General features: G+C 44.4%; 1 pseudogene; it reads right to left on the bottom strand.

The window, feature by feature from the left end:
* Window positions 1-7610: 7610 nt before the first annotated feature.
* Window positions 7611-7843, bottom strand: LOC140583234 (U2 spliceosomal RNA; annotated as a pseudogene).
* Between the last annotated feature and the right edge of the window lie 566 nt (window positions 7844-8409).

Here is an 8409-nt window from a genome sequence, read left to right as displayed (position 1 = left end):
CCCTCTTTCCTACACTATCCTTTTAGCTACGCATTTAATCTCCTTATCTCTGCTAATTTAGCCTGACTTGCGCGTGGTACGGGGAATATTTCAGAGAATACCACCATGGACGTTCTGCTTCTAAGCTTATTGGCGACTTCTATAAATTTATCCTGCAGAACAGCCCTCCTACCCTTGCCTATGTCGTTGGTGCCAACATGCACCACGACAACTGGATCCACCCCAGCTGGGGCAAAAGCTTGTCCACACGACCTGGAAGGTCTCCTACCTGGGCACCAGGCAGGCAAGACACCGTACGGGACCCTCTATCACGTGTGCACACATAACTGTCTACTCCCCTAATAATTGAATCCCCCACTACCACAACCTCCCTCTTCCTGGGGGGAGGGGGCTCCTCAGTGCCCAAGGGCCCACCTGCCTCCCCAGTCCCTTCCGGCTCTAAAGCTGGAAGCACCTGAAACCTGTTAGACACAGACACCTCAGGTGATGCCGCCTCTGTAACGTGTGTACGCCTTTTCCTTCGTCTACGACCTACGGTCACCCAGCTCTCTCGACCTCTCTGCGCTTCATTCTTCATACACTATATAAATTTATATAGTTTATTTAACTATTAAGATTAATTTGCGTAACGATAAATGCAGTAAAGTGCCGAGTACCTAAAATAAGTTATTACTTGTGTTAAAACGGAACTTAATTATTATTTTTTAAAAATTGTATTTAATATTTTAAACCTGATAAATTTACTACTACTTACCAGAAGAACTTCTGCCTGAACCAAGTATGAACTAAAAACAAGGCAAAATCGAAGTTGCTCTTGGGAGGTCGAAAAACCACAAAAACCCCCACACAGCAGGCTACTGCCGGAGCGGGAAAAAAGTGGAAAATGTCCTCCCGGCCCCGACTGGCGACCGAGCAAAGCTCAGGAGCAACTGTCCTTTTCCGGCGCTGGGTAACGATACCGACGTTAGATATTATTAGTTATCGCCCCGCGGGTGTTTGTTTCGGAGTTTAAATGCGTACAGAAAACACCGCTCACGCGACACCCGCAGCTCAATGTCGGTAATAATCGCGCTGTTAATTAACAGACAGGACAGACAAGCACTCACGCCCACCGAAATAAGAACAATAAACAGAAATAAAACAGCCACCCACGTAAACAGGTAAAGCACACAAAACACTCAAAATATACGTTCAAAATACGTTAAAAACACTCCAAAAACAATCCCAAACAATCGCTGCAGCTCAACACCACTCTCTCGCAGCAATCAGTCAGTACAGATAAACTGCCCCTGTCTCTTGTACCCTTTGGTTTTCTATGAGGCCTGTGATTGATCGTACTGGTGTCATTTCAGCAGCACAGGTGGTTATGTGAGCAGACAGCCGGGATGCCACCAGTCATTTCTGTGTGTACAGTCAGAGGGGTCTAAATACCCAGCTTCATGTATTACTGCAGAAGGTCTCAGTGCTTATCAGGGGGCAAGATCAGTGTTAGGGGTCAAGGCTAAACCTGGTTGTCTTTCACTCTGCAGCAGATTTGGAGAGCTAGTTACCCTCTAGCTGGTAGAGACTGGGGGCAGCCCTGGGGGCCTCACACCTCCAGGCTTGTGGTTTCGGTATCTGGTCCAGCTCTCTGTGGGCAGTTTGCATGGTCTTCCTGTATCTTTGCTGGTTTCCTCTCAGTTCTCCGGTTTCCTCCCACAGGTTGGAATGTTTTTCCATGTAAAGGGCAGCCAATAGCGACATTTTTGCCTCTCAGTGCATTCAGTCGCGCTACATGACACCTTTCTTGATGGTGAACGTGCCCTGTGTGCACACTCCCTGCACCCTTCGCGGTGCCCTCAGCAGTCAGTTCCCGCATAGAGGAGTCTCCTAGCTGCTGGCGAAACGCCAGCCTCAAAACCACATGATCTTCAGATCATTTCCTCCCTCTGTTCTCAAAATTAGTTTCTCTTTATTCTTAACTGACTGTTTGGTAGCAGCATTTGTGCGTTGGGTAGGAGGTGCAGGTGCGTCTGTGTGTGATGGAGAGAGAGAGCTGGAGCACAAAGCAGCAAAATCAGGACTATAAACAGCACTGTCCCTCCACAGTGAGATGAGTGTGATTTTTAATTTTTTTTTTTGGGGGGGGGGGGATGCAAGGCAGAGTTGGTGGTAGGTAGGTATGCAGGTATGTAGGTAGGTCTATCTGTCTAATCATGTCTAATCATGCAATATCAAAGAGAAGGACAGCCCCAGACAATTGATTTCATTATTGTGATAACTCAAAAAGTATTTGACAGATCTATGTGACTGATTTAATTTTGTGACGAAGCACTCCAGGATTGAAGCGGTGTCACGTAGTGATGGCACATGAAAGGACAGCCATAGGTGTAGATTCAGTGAACCTGGTTACATTGAGACAAGTCGCCCAGTGTAGGGCTTTCAATAATAATGATTGTTGCATAGGTGGGAGGAGTGTGTGGGGGATACAGGTTGTTAAGGGTAGGGGTGTGTGAGAGTGGGGACATTGAGTTGGATTGTCATGCCTTATAGTCAGAAGCCCATGTCTTCTGTTGCCCTTGCCGTGGTTCCCCAAAGTCTCTCTGTCTCTTTAGTTTATCCAGATATTAGATATCTGACTCATACCCCTGCCATCTCAGCACTCCTGACTGTTGGCTTTGAATGTGACCATGACTGCGTCTGTGTGCAGTTTGCAGGCTTCCTCTGTTCACATGGCATTTCTCCAGCTTCCAGTGCCCTGCAATGGACTGACATGCTGTTGAAGGTTTACCTCACTTTACACTGTGTGCTTCCTGCATTAGGATCTAGATTATTATAATAATGATTAAACAGCAATGGTGAAACATACGAATCTTTCAGGCAACAGTGATACCCAACTAATGTATAGCGTTTGTTTTTAAAGTGAAATGAGCTCAAATTAAAAGAGAGCTGAGCGTATCGATTGGCTAACATTCCCACAGTGCCTCTGCAGGAGTCCTTTTAGACACCAAGTTCTGTGGTTCAAATTAGCACCATGAAGGTGCACAATGATATTCATGGGTACCATGGTCTGCAGCCAAATCACAATTATTTAAGACGTTTTCTAGATTTTACATGTCTGCAGTGTTGGAACACACAATACACACAATATATATGCGGTGGGGCAACTTTTGCCCCCACTGTCTAAAAATTGGGGCATTTGCAATATTTGGGGTCACTCTTTAAAAATTGTACTTAGAGCACAAAGTTTATGTTTTATGAGAGAAGAGCCCAGATTAAAATGCACACAGTAATCAGCACCTTGTGCCAACATGAGTAAATAAGAATAATATTCCTATCAGGGGTTTTGCGAGGCTGAGACTGAAGCTTTACCCTTTGTTTCCGCTGAGAGACGTGCGGCGTGACTCATTTCCCCAGGCGTACAAATTATCTTAGATCGGCGTTCACGGTTTGAGATTCAGATCGAACTCTAGGTAATTATTTTCGAACTGGTTGGTTCGACTTTTAAGAAATTCGAGTTCTAGTGAATTCGAGAACTGAGGTACCGCTCTACTAATAAATACAAAACACAAAATACTGTACATGTATGAAGTAATTGCCAGTTTATTGGTAAAATATTTTTGTTAAAGCTTTTTAAATATTACATAATAATATAAGTGATATAAAAACCTGTGAGAATCCAAATACTATCTACAACTTCATAGAGTATGATACTCAATGCAGCCTCTGCAAATGTTTCCAGAATCTAGCCGGGGCAATTTCTTCTGATGTAGCAGCAGATCTCCATCATGATCTCCAAACTGCAGCTGACAGTGTGTGAGGAGCAGGAGAGAGATCTCTACTCAGTACCACTGTAATGAGAGACACTCACCTGTGAGCCCAGCAATGAGAAGAAACAGGAGCATCAGAGGATCCATACGTGTGTGTGTCACTGAGCCCAGATCTGTGGAGACTGACACTCACTTCCTCATCCTCTGTACCTTCACTGTCTCTGTCGTTTCTATTCTCACACACAGCAGGCAGAGTGAAGAGGGAGTGGACACTTTAAACAGGAAGTGACAAAACCACAAGGCTGAATGTTTAGCACTTCAGCAAGACATAACATCCATCCATCCATCCATCTTCTATACCTGCTTATTCTGTGCAGGATCCCGATGGCCCACAGTCTATCCTGGAAGCTATGGCATAAGGCCGGGAATAACCCAGGATGGGGCAGCAACCCACTGCAGGGCAAACACACCATTCACACACATGCACACTGTTAGGAATGGCTGAGGCCCGAGGCTTCAGGAACCAGAGAAGGCCATGGAGTTCCAAAACGTGCAAAAATAAGAATAATATTCCTATCAGGGGTTTTGCGAGGCTGAGACTGAAGCTTTAAAATATCAATTTTATTGTAATGTGCAAAAATCCCCTCCCCAACCACTTGGTTTAACCCAACAAATTGTGAACACCCTTCCCCTCCAAAATCACACAATCGTGGATCGAATCCATATCTACTACAAGGTAGAAGGAAAATACCAAAATATCATTTATAAGATATCCGCATCATGATCATCACTATGTTTAACTTAACATCGCGCCGACATCGGGGGAATATGGGCTCAAATGTTCGATGGTGATGTTTCTGCAACAGAGATGTTTGCCGATGGATTTTCAAGCACCGCGGAGATATAGTGCTAATGCATGTGTGCTCTCTGGGTACTTATATTACTTTAGTGTTGCTGCTGTGAGCCACACAATACGACTGTCTAATTGTACCTATGTAACCTATCAGCGTACCTATAATATCACCCATTCATTGCGCCACGGTAAGGTCGGATGGCGTTACATCATAAACAGGAAATTAGGGGAACATGCTGCCTTTATCCATTAATATTTTCACGCAAGACAAAGGTAACGAGTCCGTTGAAATTTCAGTACCTTGCGTTTTTTAATTTGAAATGGTAATTAGTTACATTACTCCTTGCAGACAAAAGTAGTGTAATTACAGTAACGCGTTACTACCAACTTTGCTAGGTAGTGTGGGATTCAATAGGTTTATAAAGAACAAACAATGAATAGAGGAAAAGGAGCATATAGCTTAAAGCAGGGCATGATGAAAGGGGGGGGGGTTGATTCTAGAAAATGCAGTTAACTGAAACGAGAACTGACTGGCGCCGGCAGGGCAGGGGGACCTAATCGGAACAGATAGAGGGAGCGACAGAAAACGTCAGCGGCCCCTACTTATCTTTTAGCCTTCCAGAAGGACAAGTACTAACCGACTAACTAGAGCAAATATCAAACATGTGGTTGTCACGTAGACGGAAGGTACCGAGAGAGGGGGGAGATGCCCAAAGGGCTTTAAAAGGGAAACAGCTGATACATATGGCAGAGCCTCCTCTTGTACATGCCGAATGTATGTCAGATGGTCGCTCCCGGATTGCAATCTGTCAGAGAATAAACTGGTGACCTGCAACTTCTCCACGTGTCAGCTGTGAATCTCTTGACCCGGTGGAGACGGCGTACTCCAACACTCCCCAGCCACTCTGAGGCACTGTGCAGATCAACAGTCACCTGTCTTCACAGATATTTTCAACCAGTCACTGGATCTTTGTGTCTTAAATCATCCACAATAACACCTTTTCCAAAGAAACCCAGAGTCTCTTGCCTCAGTGACTACAGACTGGTGGCTCTCACATCGGTGGTAATGAAGGCTTTTGAGAGACTTGTGCTGTCATACCTTAAAACCATCACAGACCCATCTCTTGACCCCAGGCTACAGTCTGCCTACAGAACCAACAGACCTGTGGACAATGCAGTTAACACTGGACTCCATTTCTTGCTCCGACACTTGGAGTGCCCTGAGACATATGTTAGGATTCTGTTTGTGGACTTTAGCTTTGCATTTAATACTATTCTATCGGAGCTAATGCGGACTGAACTCTCACAACTGTCCGTGCCTGATCCAAAATAACATGTTATAACCACGATGGCCCAGTTTTACGCTACAATCATTGAGTCAGTGAACGTGACCAAGCCAGACTGCAACACATCATCCACTCAGCAGAGCGAATAATCGGCAGTAACCTGCCTACCCTCCAGACACTGTACATCACCAGAACCAGGAAACGGGCGTACAAAATCTTTGAGGACCCATCTCACCCTGCTCATCACATCTTTCAAGCCTTACCCTCCAGGAGAAGACTCATGGCAATCAGAACCAAGACCACAAGACACGCCAAGAGCTTCTCCCCTCAGGCAGTCTCTCTCATTAACCAAATCAGTCTCTGAATGGACGTTCAATTAATCGTCAGCTGCAGTGAAATATCCACCAGCATAACCAGTGAACAACTGATAAACTTCCTCTATGATTATATTCTGCACTCTTGCACATTATGCACACATACTGCGAACTCTTTATATATTTTGCACTCTTGCACATATAGTTGACTTGGCTGCTACTTAATAACGACACTATTCAAGAGCCCTTTAAATTATTATACCATTTATATAGTTTATATTCATACTACAATGATTACTATGTACACACATATATAAATATCATAATACCATCATTACTGCCATTAATAAACTTAATTATCATATTATTATCATATTACCCAATTGCCAGTCTATTGTCTATTACCTTTCTGCATATGTCTTTGCTAAATGATGTATGTTCTTTGTAATGTCATGTAAAAGCACCACCAAGGCAAATTCCTTGTATGGAAACATATATGGATTCCGATTCTACATCCTTCATCAGGACTAGAAAACTTCCATCCAGTGTTGCATTTCACTTTGACGCTGTCGCTTTTGAAACACTTTTCTGTGATCTAGCTCTTGTTTTGGTCGCCGACTATCATCCAACAAAAGGTTCATTTCAGCTCTCCTAATCTGACATAAACCACACTCACAAACACTTTCGGGCTACTGTGCCACCGGGAAGGGATGGACTCCGGTCGGGATGGGTTTCCAGCATTTCCTATCCTGGCTGTTCTCTTTAGGGACAAACACAAGAATGGAGTCTAGTGATCACACCGGAACCTGACTTACCTGAACGGAGATGTACGGAGCAGACTCTCATATGCGCAGGGATGCTCTGGAATGCAAGGTCTTTACGCCCCACCGCTAGAAGCTACGCCATCCGACGCCATTTCGTCAACTATTCCACTTTTGCCCTTTGTCTTTTCCAATCCGGAAAGGATAAGAAACGTGTACTGGTCCTGGAGACCGAAGAGAGACCGGAGTCGACATGGGGCCGCCGCTTAGTGGGTTGCCGTTAGCCGGGCCTCCGTGACGCCCCCGCTCAGAGTAGAATGCCCAGGGACGTCGCAGCCACCGGCGTCCTCCCTGTCCTCCTGTCCTCTCAAAAAACAGCAATCGTTTAAACAAACATGAGGGAAAATTCAAAAGGCAAAGATGACGTCATGCCTTACCTCAGCACAGCTGCCCACCGCACAAACGACAGCGTGTCACCTTACTTTAAAAAAAAAATAAAAAAGAAAAACGGCGGGAAATGGGGGCCGCGCACGGACAGGGCCCCTCCCTCACACCACATGCGGCTAATTAGTTGGCCATCCAGAGGCACTCAGTCTATTAGTCACCCATTCAGTCAGTCAGTTCTGCCTTTCAACAACAGGGGGCAGTAGAGGTGCACCGTTCCCGGAAGCACTGCAATACCGGGTCGATGCCTGGAGCAGACGGGGCAAGCCCCACTTCCGGCTCCCTGTTCCAAAAATCCGTTTAATATGTGGTGCCCTCCATGGGGGACGTATCAAAATAACCTTTTCATACCAAAACAAAATGTAAATCAGCTCAAATACATGAATAATAAATATTATGCTTGTACTACTAACATTTACACATAATCACAATCTATAAGGCTGAAACATTCCCACACTATGCAAATCATGCCAACACAGTACAATCAGACTTTCAAAGATAATATTAAACAAATAGAACAACCTGCAGAACTATTACCCATAAAACAGGAAAAGGGCAATAAGACCAGCAAATACAATTATACACCATTTAAACCTAATTACAATTATATGGTCAATAAAACAATTAAAATGTCACCTTATATGCATGCTATTAAAAAGTTAAGACCTTTAACCCTCTGGAGTCGACGGCATCGTCGGCAATGCCGTGTATCTTTCTCGTGTATTTCAGTTCATAACTCGCTGAAATCTTATTATAGAAACATGAAAAAATGCTGACTAAATCCGTAATCTGTCTTCTTTTCAAAACGTCCATTGTCGGAAGTATTAAACTTTTAAAAATTAGGTTAAATCGGCAAAAAATTAAACCATGTCACCTTACTTTGTTTTACCTGCTTCGGGGGCATGTAGTACCGCTCTCACCCGAAGATCGCTATTCACATTCTAAATAGCCGCATTAGCGTGTATTCAGATCGCATTCGCATGGTAATTTGATTAACAGCAC

Source organism: Paramormyrops kingsleyae, chromosome 25, assembly GCF_048594095.1.
Source record: "Paramormyrops kingsleyae isolate MSU_618 chromosome 25, PKINGS_0.4, whole genome shotgun sequence".
Taxonomy (NCBI): domain Eukaryota; kingdom Metazoa; phylum Chordata; class Actinopteri; order Osteoglossiformes; family Mormyridae; genus Paramormyrops; species Paramormyrops kingsleyae.
This window is presented reverse-complemented; position numbering and strand designations above follow the sequence as displayed.